Genomic DNA, 12,500 nt, shown 5'->3' on the forward strand with positions numbered 1-12,500 from the left:
TACAGTGAACATTATTCAGTGAGTCAAAAAACATTTGTGGATTCGTGACAGTACGTACAGTTGAAGTCGGAAGTTTACATATTGTCACGATTCTCTAAGACAGAACCCAGAAGCAGACCAGGACAAGGTGAGTAAAATGAAAGTGAGTATTTATTGGTAGTCTTGATGTGTATATTGAGTAATGCAGGAGACGGAGCGGCAGCGGAGGTGAGTCGATGAGAGTAAATGGGTTGATCCAATGACGCCACTGTATCCACCGACGGCCAGGCAAGGGAGTTGAATGTTCCGGGAGAATGACTGTAGACAGAGTAAACGGGAGTGAGTAACCAGCAACAAGTACAAAACAACAAAACAAGCTCAGGAAACATGAGGCTGATACGCTGGCACAACATACTGTTCGTTGCTAACGATCCGGCAGGGAATGGATGTCAGGTCAGAGTTTATGAAGAGGTGATGATCAGGACCAGGTGTGCAGAAGGTTGATGAGATGCAGGTGCGGGTAATTACTACATCTCCCGCCTAACTTCGTTGCCTAGCAACCAGACAGGGTGCGTTCAGGAACCTTAGACAACACTCCAAACAAAAAACAGTCAGCTCAGGCAAAAACAAACTCAGGAAGTGGGATTCCTGAAACATATACCTTAGCCAAATACATTTAAACTCAGTTTTTCACAATTCCTGTTATTTAATCCTAGTAAAAATTCCCTGTCTTAGGTCAGTTAGGATCACCACTTTATCTTAAGAATGTGAAATGTCAGAATAATCGTCGAGAATGATTTATTTCAGCTTTTGCTTCTTTCATCACATTACCAGTGGGTCAGAAGTTTACATACACTCAATTAGAATTTGGAAGCATTGCCTTCAAGTTGTTTAACTTGGGCCAAAAGTTTTGGGTAGCCTTCCACAAGCTTCCCACAATAAGTTGGGTGAATTTTGGCCCATTCCTCCTGACAGAGGTCGTGTAACTGAGACAGGTTTGTATGCCTCCTTGCTTGCACACACTTTTTCAGTTCTGCCCAGAAATGTTATATATGATTGAGGTCAGGGCTTTGTGATGGCCACTCCAATACCTTGACTTTGTTGTCCTTAAGCCATTTTGCCACAACTTTCAAAGTATGCTTGGGGTCATTGTCCATTTGGAAGACCCATTTGCGACCAAGCTTTAACTTCCTGACTGATATTTTGAGATGTTGTTTCAATATATCCACATCATTTTTCTACCTCATGATGCCATCTATTTTGTGAAGTGCACCAGTCCCTCCTGCAGCAAAGCACCCCCACAACATGATGCTGCCACCCCTGTGCTTCACGGTTGGGATGGTGTTCTTCGGCTTGCAAGCCTCCCCCTTTTTCCTCCAAACATAACAATGGTCATTATGGCCAAACAGTTCTAATTTTGTTTCATCAGACCAGAGGACATTTCTCCAAAAAGTACAATCTTTGTCCCCATGTGCAGTTGCAAACCGTAGTCTGGCTTTTTTATGGTGGTTTTGGACCAGTGGCTTCTTCCTTGCTGAGAGGCCTTTAAAGTTATGTCGATATAGGACTCATTTTACTGTGGAAATTGATACTTTGTACCTGTTTCCTGCAGCAACTTCACAAGGTCCTTTGCTGTTGTTCTGAGATTGATTTGCACTTTTCGCACCAAAGTACGTTCATCTCTACGAGCGGTATGACGGCTGCGTGGTCCCATGGTGTTTATACTTGCGTACTATTGTTTGTACAGATGAACGTGGTACCTTCAGGTGTTTGGAAATTGCTCACAAGGATGAACCAGACTTGTGGAGGTCTAGGCTGATTTCTTTTGATTTTCCCATGATGTCAAGCAAAGAGGCACTGAGTTTGAAGGTAGGCCTTGAAATACATCCACAGGTACACCTCCAATTGACTAAAATTATGTCAATTAGCCTATCAGAAGCTTCTAAATCCATGACACCATTTTCTGGAATTTCCCAAGCTGTTTAAAGGCACAGTCAACTTAGTGTATGTAAACTTCTAACCCACTGGAATTGTGATACAGTGAATTATAAGTGAAATAATCTGTCTGTAAACAATTGTTGGAAAAATGACTTGTGTCATGCACAAAGTAGATGTCCATTCAAACTTGACAAAACCATAGTTTGTTAACAAGAAATTTGTGGAGTGGTTGAAAAACAAGTTTTAATGACTCCAACCTAAGTGTATGTAAACTTCCCACTTCAACTGTAGTATGCTTAATGGTCATAGTATAGTATGCCAAAAGTTCCTGGATGTCATACTAAATTTGCCAAAATATGAAGTATACACGCAGAGGACACTATTTCCATACTTTAGGGCCCATAATACAATTCTTCAGGAAATGAGCGTGGCTTCGCATCGTTTTCAGATTTGAAGAAAATGGCGGAAAATATGCAGCCGAAGTACAACGAGAGCAGATACAAATGAATTGCTTTAACTATTTATGACAAATATTAAGAAAATGTTGAGCAATGTAATAAAGTAATGACTTTTCAAATAAGTTACCTTACACGTTATATTGGCTGACAATTTGTTAACTACGCTGTCCTTACGAACCACATAGCATATCATTACAGCAGTATGTACTCTTATGTTAGCTAGCTACCTAACGTTAGGCGGCTATTTATACATAAAACTTGCCAGTATATTAACTATAGGGTATCTAACTACCCAACGTTTATTGACTTGATTATTCCCGTCATTCTTAGCTTAGCTAAATGGTATAGTTGTTGTGCGTTCTCAATGGACATTCGGGTGCTTTTGTAAATTCGCTCTGGCTATCTACTCGGATTTCAGAGAATTCTCGTCTGAGTGTACCAGAGCACAGAATAATGCATTTCCGAGTACTCAACCCCCGTTGAATATGGCCGGTGTCAGTAAACGTTGGCAAAAAAAGAGTAATTAAAGCAGCACAGCAGCACTAATAGTATGTAGTATATACTCATGAAGTATGTAGTACACAGTATGTTAGTATGGGTATTTCTAACAATGCTCCAGTTACCTCTGCTGCAGAGGATAAGTTCATTAGAATTACCAGACTCAGAAATTGCAGCCCAAATAAATGTTTCACAGAGTTCAAGTAACAGACGTCTCAACATCAACGGTTCATAGGAGACTACATAAATCAGGCCTTCATGGTCGAATTGCTGCAACGAAACCACTACTAAAGGACACCAATAATAAGAAGAGACTTGCTTGGGCCAAGAAACACAAGCAATGGACTTTAGACCAGTGGAAATCTGCCCTTTGGTCTGATGAGTCCAAATATCCGATTTTTGGTTCCAACCGCTGTGTCTTTGTGAGACGCAGAGTATGTGAACGGATGATCTTCGCATGTGTGGTTCCCAACATGAAACATGGAGGAGGAGATGTGATGGTGCTTTGCTGGTGACACTGTCAGTGATTTATTTAGAATTCAAGGCACACTTAACCAGCATGGCTACCACAGCGTTCTGAGGTGATAAGCCATCCCATCTGGTTTGCGCTTAATGGGACTGTATTAGATGACCTGGCCTCCACAATCACCCAACCTCAACCCAATTTAGATGGTTTGGGATGAGTTGGACCGCAGAGTGAAGGAAAAGCAGCCAACAAGTGCTCAGCATATGTGGGAACTCCTTCAAGGGTGTTGGAAAAGCATACCAGGTGAAGCTGGTTGAGAGAATGCCAAGAGTGTGCAAAGCTGTCATCAAGGCAAAGGATGGCTACTTTGAAGAATCTAAAATATATTTTGATTTGTTTAACACTTTTTTGCTTACTACATGATTCCATATGTGTTATTTCATAGTACAAATAAAGAAAAACCCTTGAATGAGTAGGTGTGTCCAAACTTTTGACTGGTACTGTATGCAAATAAGGTATCTGTTTTTTATTTTAAATAGATATGCAAACATTTCTAAAAACCTGTTTTCGCTTTGTCATTATGGGGTATTGTGTGGAGATTGATGAACGTAACAAAATGTGGAAAAAGTCAAGAGGTCTGAATACTTTCCGAATGCACTGTATTCTGTGTTTCAGGTAATTCATCTTTAAAAACTCCCTAGTCCTTGCCGATGACAAGCATACCTATAACATAACATTTAATCACAACCATGCTTGAAAATATTAAGAGTGGTACTTAGCTTTTTATTCAGGACAAAAAGTTAATTTCTTTGCCACATTTGTTTTTCAGTATTACTTTAGTGCCTTATTGCAAACAGGATGCATGTTTTGGAATCTTTTTTATTATTTCACTCTGTCATTTATGTTATTGTGGAGTAACTACAATGTTGTTGATCCATCCTCAGTTATCTCCTATCACAGCCATTCAACTCTGTAACTGTTTTAAAATCACAATTGGCCTCATGGTGAAAATCAAGAGGTTTCTTTCCTCGTCGGCAACTAAGTTGGAAAACCTCCCTGGGTTTTGTGATTGAATCTGTGCTTGAAATTCACTGCTATAACAGAGGGACCTTACAGATAATTGTATGTGTGGGGTACCGAGATGGGGTAGTCATTTAAAAATCATGTTAAACACTATTATTACACACAGAGTGAGTCCATGCAACTTATTGTGACTTGTTAAGCACATTTTTACTTCAGATTTATTTTATGCTTGCCATAACAAAAGGGTTGAATACTTAGACATTTCAGCTCTTAATTTTTTTATTAGCTTGTAAGCATTTTACATTTTAGTCATTTAGCAGACGCTCTTATCCAGAGCAACTTACAGTAGTGAATACATACATTTCATTTCATGCATTTTTTTTTTGTACTGGCCCCCCGTGGGAATCGAACCCACAACCCTGGCATTGCACACACCATGCTGGCATTGCAAACACCATGCTCTACCAACTGAGCCACAGGGAACCTTTCTAAAAACATAATTCCACTTTTACATTATTGGGTATTGTGTGTAGATCAATTTAATCCATTTTAGACTCACACTGTAACACAACAAAATGTGTAAAAAGTCAAGGGGTGTGAATACTTTCTGAAGGGACTGTATATGAGTAGTACATGATTTAGTTCTTTCAAATATTAGTACATATATTACATATATGTATATTAAATATATTTCAATATATCAGGCTTCGGTATGGGGAATCGTGATTGGCCCCTGCATGTTGCAGCCGTCGTCATTTCAGCCATGGTGGTTATACTTGCCATCGTGATTAGTGTTTGTATAAGGATGTGAGTGCACATCAAATATGTACTTTTAATTCATACACTAAATAAGGGATACTACACATAGTGATGAATTATTGTAGGTCCTTTTTTATAACTTGTATGACATTACTGTGTTTATTCTGCCTATAGACAAGGACAACATCCTCAATGATATGTTCAACAACACTAATGAGATGAGCGCTATGTGAAACCTCTACATCCCAGCTCAAAAGGAAGTAGACTGTAAGATCACCCAGAGATATGTATATAATGATGAGATGCTCATGTCTCAGCTCTAACAATGGGAGTTGTTGTCCTAAAGGTGGGAAGGCAACAAGCTGGGGTCCAAAATAAGCCCATAGAAATGCATTGGGATAATTTTGGACAGATTTTGGTGAGAGTGAAACCTCTCGTTTTTCTATTGGGGGGGAAGAAGTTATCTGAAAAGGATGTGAAATTGCAGCCTGATCTCATATACTCGACATAACATAGTAAATGTAAATCTGTGACACAAGTGGCGATTTCAGCATGTTAATGTTGGTGGGGCAACAAAAAAGAAATAAAGTGGGATGCATGCCAGCAAAGCCACTGCACAATACAACACTAAACAAAACATTAATTGCACTATAACGGTGACAAACGGTGCCCACAAACTGTTAGGGCCTACATAAAGCTGTACCAACAGTATGATATGTTATGTTTGGTATGGTTACATAAGACAGATGGTTACTTAAGGCAAAAGCGAAAGTAGGGTGGTTGGTCGGGGTGGAGGGGTGGGCGTATAATGCGAACATCTAGCAACCCAAAGGTTGCGAGTTTGACTCACTACGGACAATGTTAGCTAATTAGCAACTTTTCAACTACTTACTGCTTTTAGCTACTTTACAACTGCTTAGCATGTTAGCTAACCCATTCCCTAACATTAACCCCTTTAGCTAACCCTTCCCCTAGCCTTAACCCTTTTAGCCAACCCTAACCTTAACCCTTTAAAAAAAAAAAAAACTCCTAAACTTAACCATAACTCCTAGCCTAGCTAACGTTAGCAAGCTAGTTAATGTTAGCCACCTACCTAGAATTAGTAACATTATCATGTTTTCCAATTTCGTAACATGTTGTACCTTTTAACATTTGAAACATATAATACTAATTGTAATTCGTAACGTATCATACGAAATTGGTGATGGACAACCACGAATGAATACAAACCATATGAAACATAACATATCATATTAAATGAAGACAGTCGTGAAGAGGGCATGATAAAACCTATTCCCCCCCCAGGAGACTGAAAAGATTTGGCATGGGTCCTCGGATCCTCGTTTCACAGCTGCACCATCAAGAGCATCCTAACGGGTTGCATCACTGGCTGGTATTGTAACTGCTCGGGCCCTCGACCGCAAGGCACTACAGAGGGTAGTGCGTACCGCACATTACATCACCGGGGCCAAGCTTCCTGCCATCCAGGACCTCTATAACAGAGGAAGGCCCTAAAAATAATCAAAGACTCCAGCCACCCTAGTCATAGACTGCTCTCTCTGCTACCGTACGGCAAGCAGTAACGGAGCGCCAAGTCTAGGTCCAAGAGGCCTCTAAACAGCTTCTACCCCCAAGCCATAAGACTTCTGAACATCTAATCAAATGGCTACCCAGACTATTTGCGTCCAAGGATGCGTCGCTAGCTAATCAAGCCAAAGCAAACTAGCTACCTAGCTAGTACCTACCCTTAAGTTCTTGACTTTTTCTAGATAGTACTTTCCCAGTTGTAACGTTATAGCAGATAGCTAGCTTCAGAACATTACTGCATGTTAACTTCATGCAATTTTGAGTTGTAGTTTAGACAAAGACTTCCGCGCCCCAAAATAAACAATATGCGCAAGAGATAACAAAACAAGTGCTGTTTGTCACGGTTCTGTGCATCCCACCTGCCTTATCTGGGTGAGCAAAGCTGTATGTAGCCTATATTCCTGTGGCATTGTTGTCAGTTATGTTGACTTGTTTCTTGCATGAACAGTTCCATTACATTATACATAAGTCATTGGATGAAGGCGTCTTCTCTACGGGGACGTTTTGTTAAGAGCCCCGACGCACAATCTGAACATTAACCAGCGTCGGTTGCGGTACGGTTTTGGAAGCATTAAGGACCTTGTCTTTAATTTCAGCGAGAAATAATTTTCAAAAAACAAATGGTTAAATTGATACACACCTTGATAGTGTTAGTGTTCCCACATGGCCATATCTCCACGTTGCAGCGCTTGTTTACGGAAAACAGTGCTAATTAGCTATCTTGGGTGCTTAGAACGCCTGTGTGTAAGCATAACTCGGGAAGTCTATCACAAGTGTAGTTCTGTCAGATGGAGGCATCCATAACTGTATGGATCCGTGCAAACTGCTACAGTAAATGTATATTTTTTTATTCAAAAGATTATTTCTTGCTGATGAATGATGAGCCATATGTTTCAAAAGATGTATCGCAAGCGATGGTTATTGACGTTTCTAAATGTTAAAACACAGCGTCGGTATTGTAGGTCACATGAGCCAGTCCTGGGCAAAGCTAATTGCTGAAAATTGTAGGGAGAAGGCACAATGCCGCCTTGAGTTTGAGAGCTAACCATAACCCTTACCTTAGCCATTTTAAATGTTAGCTTCAATGGGGTAATGTCAGAGTTGGACATCCCAAGAAACTTAGATAGCAAGGAGCGTCAGCTTAAATCCCAAGTCTAGTTATTTGATGGAAATGTGCTTGTCTGGTTGAAAGAGAGAATGTCCTCATAAACCCCAATCTCATTCTATCTGGTGCAAAGTTCACAGTGGGAATGCTGAGGTGGCATGCTTCAGTTTTCTCAGTCTGAGGACAAGACAGACAAACATCACCAAATCCATTTGGCCATGTCGTTTCATTTGGTCTCATAATGATACGGAAAATGTAGACTATTTCAAAAGAACAGAATACTATATTTTGAGTTGACTCTATAGACTGTTATATTAAATATCGACCCGAGGTTCAACTTAAAGGCAAGGGCATCTTTTAAAACTATTTTGATATTCACCCCATGTCTTGATAATATGAATGAGAATGTAGTCCATTTTGTTTTGAAATCAGTATTTCTCCATCTCTCCCATTGTTCCCATTTTCAATAAAAAGATATGCCTGAGAGATTCACATGACTATAACATTGAAAAAAAGTGCTGCCCTACCCTGGCTGGGGAGGACACTTGTGTATATAATAAGATTTTTGCAACGTAAGCTTAACTTTCTGAACATTCGAGACGTGTAGTCCACTTGTCATTCTAATCTCATTTGCATTAGCGTAGCCTCTTCTGTAGCCTGTCAACTATGTGTCTGTCTATCCCTGTTCTCTCCCCTCTGCACAGGCCATACAAACGCTTCACACCGCGTGGCCGCTGCCACTCTAACCTGGTGGTCCCAGCGCGCACGACCCACGTGGAGTTCCAGGTCTCCGGCAGCCTCTGGAACTGCCGGTCTGCGGCCAACAAGGCAGAGTTCATCTCAGCCTATGCTACCCTCCAGTCCCTCGACTTCTTGGCGCTGACGGAAACATGGATTACCACAGATAACACTGCTACTCCTACTGCTCTCTCCTCGTCTGCCCACGTGTTCTCGCATACCCCGAGAGCATCTGGCCAGCGGGGTGGTGGCACTGGAATCCTCATCTCTCCCAAGTGGACATTCTCTCTTCCTCCCCTGACCCATCTGTCTATCGCCTCCTTTGAATTCCATGCTGTCACAGTTACCAGCCCTTTCAAGCTTAACATCCTTATCATTTATCGCCCTCCAGGTTCCCTTGGAGAGTTCATCAATGAGCTTGACACCTTGATAAGTTCCTTTCCTGAGGATGGCTCACCTCTCACAGTTCTGGGTGACTTTAACCTCCCCACGTCTACCTTTGACTCATTCCTCTCTGCCTCCTTCTTTCCACTCCTCTCCTCTTTTGACCTCACCCTCTCACCTTCCCCCCCTACGCACAAGTCAGGCAATACGCTTGACCTCATCTTTACTAGATGCTGTTCTTCCACTAATCTCATTGCAACTCCCCTCCAAGTCTCCGACCACTACCTTGTATCCTTTTCCCTCTCGCTCTCATCCAACACTTCTCACTCTGCCCCTACTCGGATGGTATTGCGCCGTCCCAACCTTCGCTCTCTCTCTCCCGCTACTCTCTCCTCTTCCATCCTATCATCTCTTCCCTCTGCTCAAACCTTCTCCAACCTATCTCCTGATTCTGCCTCCTCAACCCTCCTCTCCTCTCTTTCTGCATCCTTTGACTCTTTATGTCCCCTATCCTCCAGGCCAGCTCGGTCCTCCCCTCCTGCTCCGTGGCTCGACGACTCATTGCGAGCTCACAGAACAGGGCTCCGGGCAGCCGAGCGGAAATGGAGGAAAACTCGCCTCCCTGCGGACCTGGCATCCTTTCACTCCCTCCTCTCTACATTTTCCTCTTCTGTCTCTGCTGCTAAAGCCACTTTCTAACCCTAGGAAGCTCTTTGCCACCTTCTCCTCCCTCCTGAATCCTCCTCCCCCTCCCCCCCTCCTCCCTCTCTGCGGATGACTTCGTCAACCATTTTGAAAAGAAGGTCGACGACATCCGATCCTCGTTTGCTAAGTCAAACGACACCGCTGGTCCTGCTCACACTGCCCTACCCTGTGCTTTGACCTCTTTCTCCCCTCTCTCTCCAGATGAAATCTCGCGTCTTGTGACGGCCAGCCGCCCAACAACCTGCCCGCTTGACCCTATCCCCTCCTCTCTTCTCCAGACCATTTCCGGAGACCTTCTCACTTACCTCACCTCGCTCATCAACTCATCCTTGACCGCTGGCTACGTCCCTTCCGTCTTCAAGAGAGCGAGAGTTGCACCCCTTCTGAAAAAACCTACATTCGATCCCTCCGATGTCAACAACTACAGACCAGTATCCCTTCTTTCTTTTCTCTCCAAAACTCTTGAACGTGCCGTCCTTGGCCAGCTCTCCTGCTATCTCTCTCAGAATGACCTTCTTGATCCAAATCAGTCAGGTTTCAAGACTGGTCATTCAACTGAGACTGCTCTTCTCTGTGTCACGGAGGCTCTCCGCACTGCTAAAGCTAACTCTCTCTCCTCTGCTCTCATCCTTCTAGACCTATCTGCTGCCTTTGATACTGTGAACCATCAGATCCTCCTCTCCACCCTCTCCGAGTTGGGCATCTCCGGCGCGGCCCACGCTTGGATTGCGTCCTACCTGACAGGTCGCTCCTACCAGGTGGCGTGGCGAGAATCTGTCTCCGCACCACGTGCTCTCACCACTGGTGTCCCCCAGGGCTCTGTTCTAGGGCCTCTCCTATTCTCGCTATACACCAAGTCACTTGGCTCTGTCATATCCTCACATGGTCTCTCCTATCATTGCTATGCAGACGACACACAATTAATCTTCTCCTTTCCCCCTTCTGATAACCAGGTGGCGAATCGCATCTCTGCATGTCTGGCAGACATATCAGTGTGGATGACGGATCACCACCTCAAGCTGAACCTCGGCAAGATGGAGCTGCTCTTCCTCCCGGGGAAGGACTGCCCGTTCCATGATCTCGCCATCACGGTTGACAACTCCATTGTGTCCTCCTCCCAGAGTGCTAAGAACCTTGGCGTGACCCTGGACAACACCCTGTCGTTCTCCACTAACATCAAGGCGGTGACCCGATCCTGTAGGTTCATGCTCTACAACATTCGCAGAGTACGACCCTGCCTCACACAGGAAGCGGCGCAGGTCCTAATCCAGGCACTTGTCATCTCCCGTCTGGATTACTGCAACTCGCTGTTGGCTGGGCTCCCTGCCTGTGCCATTAAACCCCTACAACTCATCCAGAACGCCGCAGCCCGTCTGGTGTTCAACCTTCCCAAGTTCTCTCACTTCACCCCGCTCCTCCGCTCTCTCCACTGGCTTCCAGTTGAAGCTCGCATCCGCTACAAGACCATGGTGCTTGCCTACGGAGCTGTGAGGGGAACGGCACCTCCGTACCTTCAGGCTCTGATCAGGCCCTACACCCAAACAAGGGCACTGCGTTCATCCACCTCTGGCCTGCTCGCCTCCCTACCTCTGAGGAAGCACAGTTCCCGCTCAGCCCAGTCAAAACTGTTCGCTGCTCTGGCACCCCAATGGTGGAACAAGCTCCCTTACGACGCCAGGACAGCGGAGTCAATCACCACCTTCCGGAGACACCTGAAACCCCACCTCTTTAAGGAATACCTAGGATAGGATAAAGTAATCCTTCTAACCCCCCCCCCCCCCCCCCCCCTTAAAAGATTTAGATGCACTATTGTAAAGTGGTTGTTCCACTGGATATCATAAGGTGAATGCACCAATTTGTAAGTCTTTCTGGATAAGAGCGTCTGCTAAATGACTTAAATGTATGTAAATGTAAATGTATAATACTAGGCAGGCAAACTAAATAAGACTATTTTAGTATTTTATTAACTTAAGATTCTCACCAAGACAAGCAGACAGTCCAAACAGACAAACAGTCCAGTAGGCTTGCATAAATTGTATAAGAACTGTATAGGCTATTTTAAGCGAATGAATGCAAGTATGCTGCTAATGAGCTATAACTTGGCCCAATCGATTACCTTGAAACTATCCTCTTTGAACTGCCAGAATGAATAAATGGGTTGGATGGATGGCTTCAATTGTCCAGCAATCGAATTGCAAATTGTTCATATGCTAATAATCCAAATATTCAGTTTAAAAAGACCTTGCACTGCTACCCTTAGCATTAATTATTCTTAGAGGAGGTCATAACCAGGGGCTCAGCCCTGAAGACCAGGGGCCAAGAGTGTGCAAAGCTGTCATCAAGGCAAAGGGTGGCTATTTGAAGAATCTCAAATATAAAATATATTTTGATTTGTTTAACACTTTTTTGCTTACTACATGATTCCATATGTGTTATTTCATAGTTTTGATGTCTTCACTATTATTCTACAATGTAGAAAAGAGTAAAAATAAAGAAAAACCCTTGAATGAGTAGGTGCTCTAAAACGTTTGACCGGTATTGTAAGTATTGCAGCAGCATACGCTACACCTAAACATTAGAAGTGTGACATGCTGGGATGAAAACGAGACTATTTTTCAGCCTGATCAACTGTAGGCTACTAATAAGAGCAGCTGCATACAGCCTATGTGCCCTGTCCATCTGGTCAGGGTAAACTAATTGGTACCGTTATGTATTTATAGTCCATTTGTGGGTGTCAGGAGAAAATGTGAATGTGATCAAATTAGGTTTATATTCAACATTGGGCTGGCTAGGCTGCCTATATGTGTTTAATCCAAAATGATTAACTGGAATTGATCAATCAACATAATACTGGTGGCAG

At 43.2% G+C, this 12,500-nt stretch overlaps 1 long non-coding RNA gene and 1 pseudogene across 1 annotated transcript; one reads left to right on the forward strand and one right to left on the reverse strand.

The window, feature by feature from the left end:
• Positions 1-12,500, forward strand: part of LOC145880004 (very long-chain specific acyl-CoA dehydrogenase, mitochondrial-like) — a 49,904-nt pseudogene that overhangs the window by 24,409 nt on the left and 12,995 nt on the right.
• Positions 133-9,410, reverse strand: LOC145880005 (uncharacterized). Its single transcript, XR_014392885.1, has 2 exons — positions 395-9,410; positions 133-297 (listed from the first exon to the last, which is right to left on the reverse strand). It is a non-coding gene; the product is annotated as an uncharacterized LOC145880005 (long non-coding RNA).

The sequence above is a fragment of the Salmo salar genome, chromosome 07 (assembly GCF_965601325.2).
Source record: "Salmo salar chromosome 07, fSalSal1, whole genome shotgun sequence".
NCBI lineage: Eukaryota > Metazoa > Chordata > Actinopteri > Salmoniformes > Salmonidae > Salmo > Salmo salar.